Genomic DNA, 16,804 nt, shown 5'->3' with positions numbered 1-16,804 from the left:
GTGTCTAACTTTCCACTAAAACTTAACAGTGTGTGTTGATGAGCGAACCTTTAGACATCTTTTACACTGATGCTTGTATGGTGCTCTCTCTGCCTTGGAATGGTTTGAGACGCCCATCATGGGCAAGATTTTCAAGGGTCACTCTAAAGCTGGTGTTCTGATTGGTGTGCTGATGGTACATTCTCATTCGGTCAGGAAGCAGGTCCATGTGTAACAGTGAGCTAAGTGACACTGGAAAGTCCACTGGTTTGGTGGTCATGGTGCCAATGGAATCTTGTGAGCAGTACTTATGTGTTACGCACTCCCAGAGATTGTTCCGATTCCCGTCGGCGCTGCTGGATCTGAAAGAAAAAGACACACTGTACAGTTCAGCAGATTCAATTACTCACTGACAGGAGATGTGTTTGTAAGTCAACACTGCAGGTATTTCTTTCATACCTTGCAGTAGAAATATCTGCTCACAGCTTCTTGAGACCTCGTGATAAAATTCACCTCTGCTTTCTTCCTCTGGGTTTCCAACCACATCAGTCATCACCTGTGACAAAAAAACGTTTTTCACCATAGCTCTTCTACCAAATATAGAAACTTTCAGATTTACCCAGCGTGAAAATTTATCTACATTACACATAAAAATGTTCAGAACTGTTCTCAAAGCTCAAAGCAAATGGACAATGTGTGCTTACTGGGAAAACAGGATCACAAAATAATCAAATGGTTTGCATTGGAGGGAACCTTTAAGCTCATCCAGTTCCACCCCTTGCCGTGGGCAGGGACGCTTTCCAATGAAACAGGTTGCTCCAAGCCCTGTCCAATCTGCCTCCAGGGACAGGGCAGCTGGGGGTTGGAACCATTCTATAAAAAAATAGAATTCTAATGACTATGTCTCCAGCATCACAGAAGCACAGGTAAATATAGTTATTGATATATTTAGCAAAGCAGTGACGTGGAATCACAACTCTGATGCCAGCAGGGCAGAACACTATAGAAAAGGCTTTTATGGGAGTAGTTGTCAGTCAGGGAAAACTCTGAACAACTACTCCATCTATATAGTTAGAGAAGCTCCACAACACCCTTGGTTATAAGTTGCTCAAGTCAAAGTCTGCTTTATTTAAACATTTTTCAGATGCCTGTCCTCTTTGAATACAATATAAAGAAGAATAACCGTAATCTTAACAGTAGATTTTTGGAAGACTGTTGACTTAAACTAGGCATTTATGTAAGAAACAAGCAATGATTTTATTAAAATAATTTCATGGATTCATTAATACAACTGATTTTGAGGCATCTCAGTTAAAGACAGAAAATGTGAAACTTTATGAAGAACAAATTATTCATTTTTGCTAGCAAACAACCGAGCTTCTTTATATTCCATTGCTTGCCTATCTCGAAGATAAGTTCAAGGACGGCAAATAAAATTCAATTACGAACCAACAAAACACAATCGTGTTCTTGTAGTGTGGGATGCTCCTGCTGGGTTTTACACAGCTTTGATTTTACAGAATACATCAGCAAACCCCTGCATTTCGATCTTACTGTCTGGCCACAAACTGACCTAGCACTGGCATGAAGCACCACTGCTCCACGGCAGCTGGAATACAGCCTAATCTGTCTTTCCTGCATACTGTCTACTCTGGATTACGGTAGTCCACTCAATGTCTGTCTTCCACCGATGATCCATCCTTGGCTGTCCACTCTATGTACGTTTAGATAAAATTATTCCATTGTGGTTCCACTATTCATTCTTTTCCAAACCTTTGCTCACCTTAAGATCCCTACTTTGGGACCAGAGGAGGTCTTGGATGTATCCTTTGGGATCCTTGGATAAACTCAGTGTGAAATCACGTATTTTTAGCTGATTTATGGACTCAATCGTCTCATGAATCTGACAGAAAAAACAAAGCAGATATTCTTTAATTTCTCCCATGCTCCACTGACCCTCAGGTCACCTCTGCTACTACCTTTGCCAGAACATTTACCGAACCATAACCAGTCAATGGAATATATTTCTTTTCCTGACCTCCATGATACAATTCAACTTCCCTGTTCGGCATCTCTAGTAATACAAATTCCTTGGATAATTTGCAATTTGATGCTTCTTTAAGTGTGTACTCTTACTCAAGTTTAGTGTTTGCCACATTATTAGGCAAGGATTACTCTGATGGGTGCCAGGTCACCCAAAGCTAGCTTTACAGCAAATCAAAATTTAAGGATCAAAGAACATCTATTTTAAAGCATAAATTTATAATAACGGTGAGCATAGCAAACATCATTCTATTGTCTTAACAGTAAAAATTCTCACTGCCTATATCAGTATTTCAGTTAGTCCATATGCTCCCTAAAATTAATAAATTTTCTCTTTGCTAACGGAGTGCTTTTATCCTGAATAGATGCTATTTGCGTGGAGGGGAAAGAAGGTGGCAGAGAACAAGTTCTTAAAGTTTTACCATCAAAATGCATCTGAGCCTGAACTGTCATAGGAAAGGGGGATCCCATCCACTTGCAGCAGTGCATTAACAGTTTCCTTAACGCAGCAACATTTCTTCCAGGGATGGTTTCAGTCAGATTAGTGAGCTCCACAACTGCAGTGTCCATCATTTGTACCAAGCTAAGGCTGCCACAGCTACACAGCTGGTTTTTTTTTGCTTTTACATTAGCAAAAGCTACTCCTTTGAAGTTTTTTAAAGAACCACACGCATAACTTGTGTGCAACTTATCTGACTATTCTCTAAGAAGCTGGAGAAGGAAATGCATATTTTTTCTGCAGGTGAGCAATAAAAATACTGATTACCATAATGTCAAGACTAATTTTTTGTGAGACTATATTAGAAACTCACTTGATTTGTCCCCTTTAAATTTTAAATGATGTCAGTTTGCTATCATTCCTAACTTCAACGGACCACGTGACATTGCAAGTCCAAGTATACTGGGTTTTGATGTATGTGACAAGATGAATTTGCTCTGTTGCACTAGGTGCCAATGGCTGTATTTTCCATGCTGAAAGCAGTGCACTGACCTGGCAGTCCAACGTGAGGAGTAATGTGCGTCGCACGCCGACATCCCCAGGTCTCTTCACCTGCAAGCCATCTCTTTCCTGGGTTGTGGCAGTTCTGTGCCACCGACAAAGGGAAAAGCAAAATGGTTGGTCATTTTTTCACTGATGTCCATGGAGGTGCAACTTGCACAGTACACCATGCCAGGATCAGACAAGTATAAGCTTTCTGAACATCTGGCAATTTAAAAAAGAGACCCGACAACAACCAAACGGAACCACAACACCCCTTCACACCCCCCAGTCATTTCAATTCAGCTTTAGTGAAGAATCTGCTCTGCTGCTAGCATGCTTTACTTGTTAGGAAAAATGTCCACAATTTTTCCATCTTTTCATACATTCTGTTCTAAGATGTGCACAACATCACTAATACATCTATTGTTTTTAGAGTAGATTTCTTTAGCAAACATTCTTAAGAAGAATGTAATTTTGAAAACTTTGAAAATACCATAAATTAGATAAGTAATGCAAGGTCCCTTAAACAAAGGAGGCAACAGGCACTGGGTGCTTATCTGTGCCAGTAACTGGTTTGTATGCAAAGGGTGCACAACCTTCTCACCTCCACAAGATGATTGTCAGGTCCATAAAGATCTTTGTCCAGTTCAATAACCAAACTCTTAAAAAAAGATGAAAACTTCCATTTCTGTTTGCTGAGCTGTGCAAGCAGAAGAATCAGACATGTACAAGGCTCCATATATAAGCTTGTGTCCTAGATTTCCTTCTCAGTCTCTCTGTCTTGAACGTTCAATCCCCTGTAAGCCACAAGTGTGACCAATCTAACTTGAGTTCTCCCTCTGACAAATGCAGGGTAAGATGCAAAAACCTCAACAGTGGTGGAACAGTGCATACTTTAGGGAAGATTTCCTTGACCCTTAATGTTGCTGGAAAGGACTGGCTTGTAAGGTGAATGTGGCACCCATGAGAAAGGTCCAGAGAACAGCCGTGAAAATCATCTGAGGACTGGAGCACCCCTCCTGTGAGGACAGGCTAAGAGAGCTGGAGTTGTTCAGCCCAGAGAAAAGCAGCCTCCAGGGAGTATTTAAAGGGGGCTTGTAAGAAAGATTGAGGGACACTTTTAACCAAGATCTGTAGTGACAAAGTGAGGAGCAATGGTTTTAAAATGAAAGACAGTAGTTTTGGACTGGTCATAAGAAAGACATTTTTTACTCAGAGGGGTGGTGAGGGCCTGGCACAGGCTGCCCACAGAAGCTGTGGCTACCCTATCCCTGAAAGCCATAGAAGCTGTGGCTACCCTATCCCTGAAAGGGTTCCAGGCCAGGTTGGGTGGGGCTTTGAGCAACCCAGGCAAGTGGAACGTGCCCCTGTCCATGGCAGTGGGATGGAACGAGATGGTCTTGAAGGTCCCTTCCAACCCAAACCATTCTCTGATCCTAAGGCCTCTACAGCTTTCATTTTAAGAGCCTGGAGCTTTTTGATGAATGCTAATTCATCACTAAATGAATGCTAAGTCCTACACTAAGTAGAACTATTTCATTTTACATTTTGTCCTTCCATGTAATTATCACTATTCGTTCTTTACTACACAGCTTATACTGTGTACATTAAAAACTGGAAGGTCTATGATTACCTAATCTGACTCTCCACAGAATATAGGCTATATGATTCCCATTTATTTCTTCGTATTTAATGCAGAAAGTATTTTATTTAAAAATGCTAATACTTGAAAAGCCATTTTGTTCCAATAAAGAATCTTTGGGGAAGAGATCAGTCATACATCATCCAGGAGCTTTCCCTCCACACGCAGCTCCCACGAAGCAATGCTGCCATCAGAGTCGTCAGCATCTGATTTCACAGGATTAAATGTGTTGGAGATGTAAAGTCTCAGTTTCTGCTTTTGCTGTTATAAACACAGAGAAGGGGAAAGTACATATCCAGTTTAAGTTCAAGATCTGAAGTAATGATGCACTTAGTAGAGAATCTCCATGTTCTGTACAGTTGCACCCAGTTATATTAGAATTTAAGATTCTGTTACATGTAAGAAAATACACTGAAGAGCTGAATCTAAAAATTCCTTTCAAAAATTCTTGGCTATATATGCTAAAATTCACTGTAAAGGGAGGAAGACGGGAGATTGCCAAGCCTGAGTGGTGATACATCTTGTATTTCTGGATTAGATATTAGAGAAATCACTATAAGAAAAGCAAGATATTATGTCCTTGCTGGCTTCAGCCTAGCTAGATTGCTAAAACTCAGCTACAAGTCTATTGCGACGTAAGTATTTTTCGTCGTTGCATCAGTTCAGATTTATAAATGGCAGTCAAAAATACAGCTCACGCTGCAAACTACCTGCCAGGCACATCTCTGCCCATCTGCATTCTACCATCATGCAGTACCTGGTAATAATCTCCTGCAGACACACCTCAACACACCGACACACACACACCGGCTGCCTTACGCTCCCGTTCGCCCCACCTGCCTTCACTCCCATCAAACATGCTGCAGCTCCACCTTGCTAGGAGAGCTGAGTGCAGGAGGGCACCCTGCTTCATTCCTGACCCAAGGTGCTCAAGTCTGTCAGAGATACAATTGTCATTTTTACAGAGCACGCGAGGTTTCCCAATCACTGCAGTGGCTCGTGGCTGTGTCATTTCTCAGCACCCTTCCTTCCGTGCACGATGTGGAAAACACAGCCTTTGAGTCTGATGCACGGATTCCAGAAAAGATTACTACCAAAAATTACTTTGGGACTCTAATCTCCAATACCTATGTATAATACAATGAAAAAAAGGCTACAGTCGTCAAGTTAATGCAGGCACAACAAAAAATAAAGAGCAGTCTTGTAAAGCTTTCACATTTACACAGAGGAGAGAAGGAAGTTACACACAGCAGGCTATAGAGCATAATCTGTCACAGAAGAATGGGGAAGGCAGAGATGTATGGCTGAAGAGGAACAGGAAAATTAGTACATTTTGCCAAATCTGGAGAAGACAGTGACAGAAAGGTTTGATAGAAATGAAGTGTCAATAGTAGGCTCTGACAGGGAACAGGATTTTCCAAAGTGCCATCAGTCCAGAAAATGACAGGTTTACACAGGTAAGAATAGGCAGATAGGCAGAAAATATTCCTGTGAATCCATGTTCTTTCTCCATCCTTTCCCACAGGATTTCTGTTGCCAAAGTGCTCTTTCATAATACAATTATTTTAATGACCCAAAATCTCTATATGGTGTGGCAGACTTGTGAAGGACTTCACATTTCTAAATTCACAACTCTTCTAATTACTCTGCACGTTTTATGCACCATCCCTAAATTTTATCCCCACCTGGATTACTTGCAGAATCATACCGACACACACAAGCAGGCTTTTACTTAATAGTTCCTCGTAGATACTCTCCTGAGATTTCAGGCTCGTATAACTGATTCCATTTCTTCTTCTTTCTATTTCCAAAGACAGTATCTTCATTCTCACATTTATCCCGGAAACTCCTTCTCTCCTCATATCTCCCCATATCCAGATAGGAAGTGCATCTGTTTCCTCAGAAGTCTGACACTTCGTCACTGAGATCATCCTCTGCGATAACATCCTCATTCAAATCTGAGTATTTTAGATGTCTCCCTTTCTCTCTTGTCCAGTCCACCTAAAACCAAGCCAGTAACAGCACCCAACTCAACTGTGAAGTATTGAGATTCTCCATGTTTTCATTCTTTCCCTTTGATAGCCCCTTAGCACTCCTCTTTCAAGTCATGCACAAGCTGGATGCAGCTTATGTTTCAGAACTGGTCTCCTGCTGGCTTCCCTATACTTTCCCTGCTCTGCCAAAGTCTAAGTCTGCAAATCATTTGGTTGTTTCCCCTGCATCTCTCTCTTCAATTTACAGTGTCTGGTTTTACACAACCAATTCTCTTTCTTGGATTTAATTCTTTCCTGACTGTGACGTCTTTAAATGATCTGACTTCCACATCAGAAAGGAACCTAGAATAACTGTGACTAAAAATGCCACGTAATGGCTATCTCTAAAATTATCTTTTATCTGACTTCTTATGTATCTTGCTTTTCCATCAAAAACCATTTAGCCTTAGACTCCAACATGACACAGACAGTACTGACAACCTGTCTGTACTGTGGCATGCTGTGCCTCCAGCCTCTGCTGGGCAGAGACATTCTATCTGACAACAAAATGTGCAACTTGCACCCTGGGGGCTCTCTTCAGATTTTGGCCCAAAAGAAAATTCGCTGAAATTTCGCAACTGAAAATTCGCAACACTATTAAGGCACTGAAAACCTCTTAAATGCAACCACAGAAAGATCCTTGCTTCTGACTCCTCAAGAAATCAGTCAGGTAGGGCAACTACACAGCTGCGAGAATACTCCAACACCAAATGGGCTTTAAGTCTAATCAAAATCTTTATTAGAACACCAAATAGAATAAGGGAACATAAAAAAGGGAAAACGACATCTGCTGGCTAACATAAAGTTTAAAAAAATTACGTAAAGCAAATTTTCTCTGCTCACATTCCTTGAAAATCGTTCATTTCTTCAGGTTTGCTCTTATTCCAGCAATTCTGTGACTTCCAGGGTTTAGGCATGACCTGCAGAGTCAGCCAGACCTGCCAGAGATGTTCTGGCAAGCAATATAAAAAATTGTGAAAGAGGCATCTGTCCATGACCACTGCTTCAACAGCCCAACATGCTCTGTACAGCACTGTACTGACCCAGACACATCCAAGCCTCAACTACCCTTCTGAAGCTGCTGCCATCACGTCCACATCTTGTTTGTTTCCTGCCGCTCCTCCATTTCTTCTGATGTTTCCCTGCTGCTGCTCCATTTTCCTTTTTTTCCCTGCCCTTTCCAGAATTACCACCACCTCTTCTTTACATGTCCAGTGTTGCCAGCACCCCTGGCTCCTTGTAAGAGCTCCCTGGGAATGGTTCTGCTCCCAGACATTTTGGGAGGCTGACTGTCTCCTCTCCCGGGTCCAGGAACTAGACAACAGCACTTGAACTTGTCCTACATACACTTATCACCAACAGTGGTAATGCACACTTTTGTGCAATAACATTTAAAGAAAATAAATTTAGAAATCCCTAGCAAAATTTCAGAACCATGGCTCTACAGACAGGAACAGTTACATTGGACTCTCAAGCTCCTTCTCTCCTACCATGACTATTCTCCTGGCAGCTGATCCAAACTACCATCGAGCCTGTGAAGCAAGACCCTGGCAGAGACCCAAGAGTATAGTCTGAATCCTACCTGAAGGGATCTATCCGGTGAGTAACAGCTCCAGCATGCACAGCTACACTGCTGTCATAAGGATGTCCAGTCTTGTAAGATGCCAGTTCAGAGATGAGATAGACAGTCAAAACTGAACTCAAGGAAGAAAAACACTAATATGGAGCTGGATGGGGTTTTAGAGTCACTATGCAGACGGTAAAGTCTCTTTGGCTGATGACACACACCCAAAATCACTGTATTTGGTTCCCTTTCAGTACCCCTGTATTCCACAATAATGTCAAGTTCATATCCTGAAGGCTCTTGGAATGACATAGCCTTCCATCTCCAGTTGAGGAACTCCGTCTCATCCAAGCAGAAACGATAAAAGTTATGTGCAACTTGATTGCTGTGCAGCTTAAATAAAGCAGTGGCAAGAAGCCACTGCCCCTTAATAAATTCTGCAAATTTTCAGCCATGCACTTTATCACACAGACCTCAAATCTGTTCTCCTCTCTGTATGGTAGATTCTCAGAGAACAGGTGAGCAACCAACCAAAGGATTCCCAGGAGCTGGGGGCAAAAACCGAAGAGATGACTTATACCTCTAGGACAAAGGGAAAGCATGACACTTCATCTCTTCCGACACACCGGAACTTTACCACCCACAAAGGTAAAGCTAAGAAGGGGGAACTTCACAGAGACTCGATCAACATTGCCGATCAAATAATCTCTTGTCCGAAAACCAGTAAGTGCTTGATCTCCTTGTTCCCCAAGAGTAAGATACAGGTCTTTGACTTGGCTTCAGCAAAAGGAACTTTAAATAGAAGTCGTATTAAAATGAAAAGCTTTCCCCTAAAACCATTGTCTTTCACTTACAATTTCTCCTTGAGAAAATGAAAAGGAAAAAAATAATCATATGGGACAGATGAGTGGTCATGTCAGCAATGAAGCCCTGCAAAGGTCTCAGCACAGCTGCTGGGAGACTTCATGTGAAATCAAATAGATCTGAATGGGAGGTTGACAGGAATGGTGGAGCAGCACAGCTACACCTTGCTCTTTCTCCAAGTTCTCCAATGTCACTTCACACAAATCAATACTGCTTTAAGTTCAAGTAAATGGGTGAAATGCTGGAAATCTGTCAAATCCTTCAGAAAACTTACCCTGGTTTACAGTGTTACTTTTTTTTTTTTTTTTTTTTTTTTTTAAAGTTTCCATTAGTATTGAATCCCTAACAAATCAAATCAGGAAGTAAGGAACTGATGATCCCAGGATCTGTGTGCTATCCCCCAGACAAATCTCCACCAACTGCTGAAGTTGAAGTTTCCTTCATTGAACTCTCAGGCTAGACACAAAACCTCCAGGATGCTTCCACGGAGGTTGTGCTCAGCATTTCAAAGAAAAGAACAAAGTTATTAGCAGATAGTCTATTGCTCACTGACTCAAGAAAATCTGTCAGCCATTCTTACAAGCAGTGTTGTGTTAAGACCTCTCTAAGTATATCTTAACAGTGAATTTCTGTGAACCTCAACACAGCATAAAAACCTCAAGCAGAAAGCACAGAAAAGATTAAAATCTGTGTTTCTGCCTTTGCATATAGAGTAACTGTTTCCTGGTCTCACAGAAAAAAAACTTTTTAGGAAGCAAAATGAACAGTGGTAGCATGGAGACTAAAAATCAGGAGACAGAAAAAACAATGACCACTGTCTGACCATGATAAAAGACTCAGAGTGCCTGTATCAGAACTGGAATACAGAGGCATCTGTAACTCAGAGCAGTAGCAAGATTTGTCAAAACTTGTAGAGGAAACAAAATTAGTAAGTAACTCCTGAAAAAAAAATGGACAAGAACTTTAAAATGGCCAACCCAAAGCAAAAAAATCAGTGGCTTGGTAGACTACACAAGTATCATGAATAAAAGGAACAAGACAATAATTAGTGAGTTCAAAATTGTACCGACACATGAAAAACGTTTGTAGAGAGTTCTAAAAAAGCATAAACAACAACAACAAAATTCAAAAAGAGGTGAAATGAATGCTACAGAGGAATAAAATGGACATTAGTATGCACAGTAGTTACCTAGGTTTAGCTCCATTTTGACAGGTCTGCTACCTATATGCTAGGACTACCTATACATGAATTTGAAAAACATCTGTTTGATCATTCTCTAGATGTTAACTGAGTAACTGATATTTAAAATGTGTTTCCTGAGCTCTAGATGGAAACAGAATGTTCTGTCTACAGTTTCTGTAGAGTGTTGTACCTCCTATACTATTCCCTATCCCAGACACTGAGTATCTCCATTGCACAGTTAAAGCTGGGACCTTGTGTACTTGTTAATTCCCTCATTAAAGAGTTTGCCACAGAACAAACAACTTCCTGCTGATTTATGAATGCAAGCCAAAGGCTTCAATCACTTTTAAACATGGCCAGGTTCCTAGCTAATTTAAAAGAATGCTGTTCTACCCATATGAAGAAGGTAAGACCAGTTATTCCTTCTGAGACTCCAATCTACAGTGTACAACATGTTTTAACAATAAACTCGTGATTTAGGCCATCCACAATTCAGTTTCCTATCTAACTAGGTATGTTAATGAAACCTAATTGTTTCTCCTTTTTTTTTTTTTTTTGGGGGGGAAGGGTTTGTTTGGTTGCTGTGTTTTTGGGTTTTTTGTTTGTATTTTGTATTTACATGTTTGCATTTATATGTTTACATTGGAGGTTTTTAATATTTGGGGGGGTGTTGGCATTTTTTGGTTTCTTTTTGGGGTTTTTGTTTATTTGGGGGGGTTATTTTTTCTTTTTGTGGGTTTTTTTGTTGTTTCTTTTCGGTTTTTCTGGGTTTTTTGGCTTTTGGGTTTTTAAATTTCTTTTTGGATTTTTGTCTCAATTTTTTCAGGGGGTTGGGGGGGTCGGGGAGGTTTCTGGGGGGCTTTTTTTTTGTTTGTTTGTTTGTTTGTTTGCGTTTTGTTTATGTTTTTGTGTGTGTTTGGTTCTGTGCATGGTGCTCTGTTGGTTTTTTGGGGTGGATTGGGGGCTTTTGGGCTTTTTTTGCTCATTGTTTTGGGGGGATGTGAGTTTTCGGTTTGCTTTCGGGGGGATTAAGAGTTTTTCTTTTTGGGGAGGTAGGTTTTTTGCAAGCTGTGGCTCAGCTCCAGTTGTACAGCCAGCTGTCAGTCAGGCGCTGCGGCTGCCCTGGGGCTCTGAGGGCTCGGAGGCTGAGAGGAGCGCGCTGAGAGAGGGGAAAAAGGGCGGGAAAATCCGGTCGGCGCCGGCTCGAGCTGAGCCCGCCTCTCCCCTCACAGCTGCCGGTGCGTGCTTGTGAGGGAGGCGCTGCGGGGCACACATAAGCCGCCCGGGAGTTCGCCCTCGGGCAGACCCCGACCTGTGGCACCGAGGAAGGAGGGGCGGCATCATCGCAGAACTCCAGAGCCTTCCATTTTGTGAGGGGAAAAGCGGAGGTGAGTGAGGGTACAGCGAGCAGTACATAGGGAGGGGAGTGCTGGAGGTCGAACCGGCTCTGCCCGCCCCTGTCGGCGAGGCACCGGGCAGGGGCGGGGTGGGGGGGGGAAATGGATAAGCGCTGTGGGGATCGCCAGGGCAGCCCCTGAGCTGAGACAACCACGGAGAAGAGACAGCTTCGATACAATGTTTCACTTCGTGAGGGGAAACTGTGGGACCTGTGAGGGCAGAGCACCAGCTTCATAGGCAGGAATGTTAGAGTTCCCTGGCTGTAGGCTGCGGGATGAGCATTTTGGAGCAAAATTGAGCAGTGGGGGAAAAAAAGCTGCAGTAATCTGTGGAGGACATGTAATGGACATTATTGGCGGGAAAACCTGAGGGAAACCCTGTAGCTGAGAAAAACGGGACAAGTCTGAGGTAATTTGTGGAGCAAAGACAGAGGAAAATTTGTGATAAAATCTGAGGTAATTTTTGCGGGGCAGAAGAAGCATCTTTGACAGAAAATCTGGGATAACAAGGGTGATGCCTGGAAAGCTAGGCTGAAAATAAAGCCCTATAGAGCAGGTATTTATTTATTTATTTATTGCGGCACTGGAGGTGAGGGGGATTTCTCCTCCTAACTCAGCTGCCTTTGTCAAGTGGTCTGCTTCATTTATACGGTCAATATTGCTTAATGTTACTATGTTATTATAGCATGTATTAAATATATAGTTATAGTATATAGTAAATATATAGTTACAGTATATATTGATGTTACTGTGTCCCTATATACCAGTGCTACGAATTTACATAAGATGATCTGATGGTTTTAGGTGCAGTTCTTTTGCACTCCACTTGCGCCTCCCCAGTTTGGTGGTCCTGAGGGTCTTGTGATGAAAGCTTTTTGACTTTTTCCTCGCAGATGAACCATTATGGTGTTTCTTGTTCTGTCTGGTTGTAACTGGTATGAATTTTGTATTTTGTGGCCGAGTAGCTTTAAATTTTTTTGGCTTTACACTGGCTTTATATTGAATTTCTCATTACTGCTATAGTTGTGATCTTTGATGCTACCTGGTGAATTGGTGATTTTTGTGTGTTTCTGTTTATTTGGTGGTTTTGGTGTAATTTAGTTTTGTTTCTTTTTATTGCTTGTTTCTGGTTGGTGGGGTTTTTTTGGCGTTTTGGGGCTGGTTTTGGGGTTAGAGGTTTTTCGTTGTTTGGGGGTTTTGTTTATCTTTTGGGGGGTTGTTTTTGGGGTGTTTAAAATTTTTTGGGTGTTTTTGGGGATTTTATGGTTTTTTAAAATATTGTGGGGGGAATTTTTTGTTTGTTTTTTAATTTTTGGTTTTTTTTTTTTGTTTTTCCAGGGCTTTTTCGGTTTTGGCTTTGTTTTGTAGTTTTTTTGGGTTTTTAAATTTTTTTGGGTTTTGTTTCATTTTTTCAGGGCTATTTTTTGTTTTATTTTGGTTTTGGGGTTTTTTAGGTTTTGGGGGTTAAAATTTTTGGGGTGTTTTTTGGAGGAGTTTAAGGAGTTTTTTATGGATTTCGCTTTTGGGCATTTTTTTCTTTATTTTTAGTTCTTTTTTGTTTTTAATGGGGTTTTTTGGTTTTTTTCTTGGATTTTAATTTTTTTTGCTTTTTATTTTTGGGGGTTTTTTGGGGCGGGATTTGGGGCTCTTTTATTTTTAGTTTAATTTTTTGGGTTTTGTTTCTGGTTTTTTGCATGTTTGGGTCTGTGTGTGGTGTTTCGTTGGCTTTTTCGGGGGGGCTTGGGGGGCTTTTGGGCATTTTTGGTTGTTTTTGGGGGGGTTAAGAGGTTTTTTTTTTTATTTTTGGGGAGGTAGGTTTTTTTGCAAGCTGTGGCTCAGCTCCAGTTGTACAGCCAGCTGTCAGTCAGGCGCTGCGGCTGCCCTGGGGCTCTGAGGGCTCGGAGGCTGAGAGGAGCGCGCTGAGAGAGGGGAAAAAGGGCGGGAAAATCCGGTCGGCGCCGGCTCGAGCTGAGCCCGCCTCTCCCCTCACAGCTGCGGCGGGGAAATGGCAGCAGGTGTGTGCTTGTGGGGGAGGCGCTGCGGGGCACACATAAGCCGCCCGGGAGTTCGCCCTCGGGCAGACCCCGACCTGTGGCACCGAGGAAGGAGGGGCGGCATCATCGCAGAACTCCAGAGCCTTCCAGTTTGTGAGGGGAAAAGCGGAGGTGAGTGAGGGTACAGCGAGCAGTACATAGGGAGGGGAGTGCTGGAGGTCGAACCGGCTCTGCCCGCCCCTGTCGGCGAGGCACGGGGAGGGATAGATAAGCGCTGTGGGAATCGCCTCAGGGGAGCCCCACGGGGAAGAGACAGCTCCATCACTGTTTCACTTCGTGAGGGGAAACTGTGAGAACTGTGAGGGTAGGGCACCAGCTTCCATAGGGCAGGAATGTTAGAGTTCCCTGGCATGCACCTGTAGGCTGCAGGATGAGCATTTTGGAGCAAAATTGAGCAGTGTCGGAACAAAAGCTGCAGTAATCTGTGGAGGACATGTGCAGTGGACCTTGTTGGTGGGAAAACCTGAGGGAAACCCTGTAGCTGAGAAAACTGGGAACAAGTCTGAGGTAATTTGTGGAGCAAAGGCAGAGGAAAATTTGTGATAAAATCTGAGGTAATTTTTGCGGGGCAGAAGAAGCATCTTTGACAGAAAATCTGGAATAACAGAGGAGGATGATGCCTGGAAAGCTAGGCTGAAAATAAAGCCCTATAGAGCAGGTGTTTATTTATTGCAGCACTGGAGGTGAGGGGGGTTTCTCTACCTAACTCAGCTGCCTTTGTCAAGTGGTCTGCTTCATTTATACAGTAAATATCGCTTAATGTTACTACGTTGTTATAGCATGTATTAACGTTATAGCACATATTGATGTTACTGTGTCGTCGTATATGCGCCTCAAGGAATTTGCATGAGATAAGCTGATACTTTTAAATAGTTCTCTTGCACTCCACTTGCGCCTCCCCAGTTTGGTGGTCCTGAGGGTCTTGTGATGAAAGCTTTTCGACTTTTTCCTCGAAGATGAACCATTATGGTGTTTCTTGTTCTGTCTGGTTGTAACTGGTATGAATTCTGTATTTTGTGGCCGAGTAGCTTTAATTTTTTTTGGCTTTACACTGGCTTTACATCGAATTTCTCATTACTGCTATAGTTGTGATTTTTGATGCTGTCTACCTGGTGAATTGGTGATTTTTGTGTGTTTCTGTTTGTTTGGGGGCTTTGGTGTTTCTTAGTTTTGTTTGTTTTTATTGCTTGTTTCTGGTTGGTATTTTTTGGGGTTTTTGGGATTAGGGGTTTTTGGGGTTTTCTCTTTTGGGGTTTGGGGTTATTTAGGTGTTTTATGGTTTTAATTTTTAAATTTTTTTTCTGGTTTTTTATCCTTTTTTTGTTTTGGTGGTTTAAATTTTTGGGGTGTTTTTTGCGGTGTATGTGGAGATTTTTATGTTTTTTGGTTTTGGGGAATTTTTTTATTTTATTTTTGGGTCATTTTTGGTTTTTCAGTGTTATTTGTGGTTTTTTTTTTATTTTGGGGGGTTTTTTCCTCTTGGCTTTTTTTTCAGTTTTTTTTTGTTTTGGGGATATTTTAGATTTAGAAGTTTTTTTGGTTTTGAGTCCTTTTTTTTCCCTTCTTGCTCCCTTCTTTCTTCTCCCTTCTTCTTTGGTCCTTTTTTCCTTTTGTTTTTTTGCTCCTTTTTGGGTCTTTTGTTTCCTTTTCTGGGGTTTGGGGATGTTTTTTGGGGCTCTTTATATTTTTTGTTTGGTTTTTTGCATGTGTGGTGTTTGGTTGGTTTTTTTTGGCTTTTTTTGCGGCGGGGTTTGGGGGTTTTTAGGCTTCTTTGGTTCGTTGTTTTAGGGGGTTTGGTGGTGTTTGGTTTGTTTTGGGTGGGGTTGGGGTTTTTTTTTGAGGGGGGGAGGTGGTTTTTTGCAGTTTGTTTTTTTGGTTTTTTGTTGGGGTGTTTTTTTTCTATTCAGTGTTAGGCAACTAGTTAAACATAATTTAGCCATTACATTGCATAGGAAGTTATAATTCGAGTTATATTTGTATATAGAAAGTTACAGTTTAGATTATATATCACTGTAGAAAACTGTGATTCGGGTTCTAAAGCAATAGCAAGCTGCGATTGCGGTTCTGGCTCTTCTGCTGGAGCAAGCTGTGGTTCGGCTCCTGTTGCTGCAGCCAGCTGTCAGTGAGGGCGATGCAGGTTTGCAGTGTCTCTGAGGGCACCGAGGCTCTCTGAGGGAGGGAAAAAGGGTGGGAAAAATTGGTCCTCGCCGGTTCGGGCTCAGCCTGCCGCTCCCCTCAGAGCTGCGGCGGGGAAATAGCATCAGCTGAGGATGAAAAGGCAGAGAAAAATTTGTGATAAAACCTGAGATAATTTTTGCGGAGCACAAGGAACATTTTGGAAGGGAAATGTGAAGAAGTCTCAGGGGGACAGGGTGGGTTTTTTGGTGCATAAGCTGAGACAACCTGTAGGGGACGTTTTGGAGAGAAAACTTGAGGTGCTTTGCAGGGGGTAAAATGTCATGTTTTTATAAGAAAACCTTCTATAAGGTAGAGCAAAGAAATTAGCTTTTTTTGATATGAATTTTTTGGGGTGAATTTAATGTCATTTAGAGAGGAAAAATGAGCATTTTTGAGGGAAAGTCTGTTGTGGGACAGAAAGCAGAGGTAGCATCTTTGACAGAATATCTGAGATAACAAGGAAGGATGATGCCCAAAAAGCTAGGCTGAAAATAAAGCCCTATAGAGCAGGTATTTCTTTATTGCAGCACTGGAGGTGAGGGGGATTTCTCCACCTAACTCACCTGCCTTTTTCAAGTGCTCTGCTTTATTTATACAGTAAATATTGCTTAATGTCACTATGTTATAGAATATATTAATGCTGTAGTATATATTGATGTTACTGTGTCACTGTATACCAGTGCAAGGAATTTACATAAGATGATCTGATGGTTATAAATCTTTTGCACTGCACTTGCGCCTCCCCCGTTTGGTGGTCCTGAGGGTCTTGTTGTGATCAAGATTCAAGGTGTTCTTTGCATCTGAGCTTTTTGACTTTGTCTTCAGAGATGAACCTTTATGGTGTTTCTTGTTCTCTCTGGTTGTGACTGGCATAAATTCTGTGTT

General features: G+C 41.9%; 1 long non-coding RNA gene across 1 annotated transcript; it reads right to left on the bottom strand.

Moving 5' to 3' along the window:
• Positions 1-1,843, bottom strand: LOC146443967 (uncharacterized). Its single transcript, XR_014853036.1, has 3 exons — positions 1,763-1,843; positions 439-535; positions 1-341 (listed from the first exon to the last, which is right to left on the bottom strand). It is a non-coding gene; the product is annotated as an uncharacterized LOC146443967 (long non-coding RNA).
• Positions 1,844-16,804: the final 14,961 nt, after the last annotated feature.

Source organism: Lichenostomus cassidix, chromosome 1, assembly GCF_008360975.1.
Source record: "Lichenostomus cassidix isolate B80296 chromosome 1, HeHo_3.0, whole genome shotgun sequence".
NCBI classification, from domain to species: Eukaryota; Metazoa; Chordata; class Aves; order Passeriformes; family Meliphagidae; genus Lichenostomus; species Lichenostomus cassidix.
Note: the sequence above shows the minus strand (reverse complement) of the source record. Positions and strands in the feature narration are given on the sequence as shown.